This window comes from Marmota marmota, unplaced genomic scaffold, assembly GCF_001458135.2.
Source record: "Marmota marmota marmota unplaced genomic scaffold, marMar, whole genome shotgun sequence".
In the NCBI taxonomy this organism is placed as follows: Eukaryota; Metazoa; Chordata; class Mammalia; order Rodentia; family Sciuridae; genus Marmota; species Marmota marmota.
Window position 1 is genome coordinate 1 of NW_026002053.1, and position 2,312 is coordinate 2,312.

General features: G+C 36.6%; 1 long non-coding RNA gene across 1 annotated transcript; it reads right to left on the minus strand.

The window, feature by feature from the left end:
- Nucleotides 1–171: 171 nt before the first annotated feature.
- Nucleotides 172–2,210, minus strand: LOC125614563. Its single transcript, XR_007345148.1, has 2 exons — nucleotides 2,156–2,210; nucleotides 172–588 (listed from the first exon to the last, which is right to left on the minus strand). It is a non-coding gene; the product is annotated as an uncharacterized LOC125614563 (long non-coding RNA).
- Between the last annotated feature and the right edge of the window lie 102 nt (nucleotides 2,211–2,312).

Below are 2,312 nucleotides of genomic sequence, written 5' to 3' on the forward strand. Positions count from 1 at the left end.
AAAAAGTTGTTTATGCAATAAAGCACTTAATAAACTTATTGAGCTTAAAGAGAAAACATTTGATTAATTCTGTTGCTGACTCACATTTGCCATTTAATCTAGATTATTTTCTAATTCTAAGGACATTATCTTGTTTTGTTCAAAAGTAAAACAAAGTTTTGGTAACCAAAACACATTTTCAACAAAATTTATATGAAGACATGTAACAAACAATGAAATAGCACCGGGGACCTTTATAAAATTTCATCACACAGTTTCTATACAGGCATCTTCACCAATAACTGGCACTCAATTTATTTTAAATCATGTGACTGCAGAAAACTATTCAAATTGTTCATCAAACACCAAATGGGATTTTCCAAAGATATTTCAGAAAATCAGTTCAGTCTATATTCTGTTTATCAATTTGAGTTGCACAGGTTAAAATGAAGACCTTTCACACAGTTTTGAAGAAGTGATAACAGCCTGTACTTGAATTGGCATTGCACTTCATCAGACTTAGGCTGCCTTCAGCAGAAATAGCTTCTATCCCTCAGAAATCAGCTACATCAAGATGGCTCATCAGCTAAATCACGTTGGTCAAAATACCTGAAAAATAATGTAATGTATGCACAAGTATATTAATTATAGCACTACCTGTAGTAGCAAAAGACCATGAACAATCCAAATGTTAACTGATAAAGGGAAATAATAAACTACAGTACATATACATGACTGAAAACTGCACAAAAGGAACTAGAAAAATAGCTACACTGCTACAGAGTGATTTCTAGGAATAAGTGAAAAAAACATGGTACAGAATAGATTGTTCAGTATACTATAGTCTTGTAGGCACATAAGTTTACTTATATTTATTTATACTTTTAGAGAAAATGAAAGGATAAACGAAAAGTTAATAAAATTATTATTTATAGGAGAAAGGAGAACCAGGATAAAAGTAGATGCTAAAGTACTCCAAATGTATCTTGAATTCTGGAATGTTGTAAATATTTTATGTGATTAAAAACAGGTGCAGCTGGGCCAGTGGTGCATCCTTGTAATCCCAGTGGCTCTCGAAGCTGAGACAGGAGGATTGGGAATTCAAAGCCAACCTTAGCAATGGTGAGGCACTAAGCAACTCAGTGAAGCAGGAGTATTGCAACTTAGTATCAGCATCTTAGTGAGACCCTGTCTCAAAGTTATAAAAGGGAATGAGACTTATCTGAAATTGTGAAGAAGAAGAAAATTCATGGTAGTTTTGGTGTGGTACCTCAAACTGGAAACGTTAAAGCAACAGTACATAGTAAGGGTTTAGTTAAGATGGAAAAGGTCTTAAATTACAGGGTTTGGTACTATGTATGATTTTAGGAATTCACTGTGGGTCTTAGAATTGGATGGACTACTAAATAACATTAAAGGAAAAATCAAAAACTCCTAAATTAGGACTGAAATATCAATTTGAACTCATGATTTTATTTTTCTAAGAAAGTGCATTATTTCCTAGCTCTGTTGACTGAAAAGGCCTAAAAACAATAACCAACTTAATAACCAGTCTGTAGCTTCCAAATTGTAGTTTCTAAATACCATTTCCTATTTTTTAATAAAGGAACCAACACTCCCCAGATAAAAAGACTGATTTTGGTTCTGGAGCCAGAAATATTCAAGATATTCAAATCATCGTGGCATACCAGAAAGGAAGGGCTATGTCAAAAGGAATTGGGGGCTGGGGCAGTGATACCCAACTATAATTCCAGCAGCTCAGGAGTCTGAAGCAGGATGATTACAAGTTTGAGGGTAGCCTCAGCAATTTAGGCCCCAAGCAACTTGGTGAGACCTTTGTCTTAAAAAGGGGATGTAGCTCAGTGGTAAAGTGCCTCTGGGTTCAGTCCTTGGCATCTCCCCGACACACACACATAAAAAAAACAGAATTGAGGGGCTAGGGATATAGGTCAGTGGCAGAGCACTGGCCTAGCACAGCAAGGCCCTGGGTTCAATCCCTAGCACTTGTTTGTTGGGGGGTGGGAAATAGGAACTGACTTTATGACTTCATGCTCCCACTGGTCAAAGATGGAACAGTTTGAGCATAAAAAACAATTATTACAATGAATTGAAATACAGCATATGGTAAAGTTCCTAAATTCAAAAACAACCTTTTTGGTGGAAATTGCTAGGTTACCTCTCTTTATTTCTTTTTGTTGTTGTTGTTATTAGAAATCATAGGGCTGGGGATGTGGCTCAAGCAGTAGCGCGCTCGCCTGGCATGCGTGCGGCCCGGGTTCGGTCCTCAGCACCACATACAAACAAAGATGTTGTGTCCGCCAAAAACTAAGAAA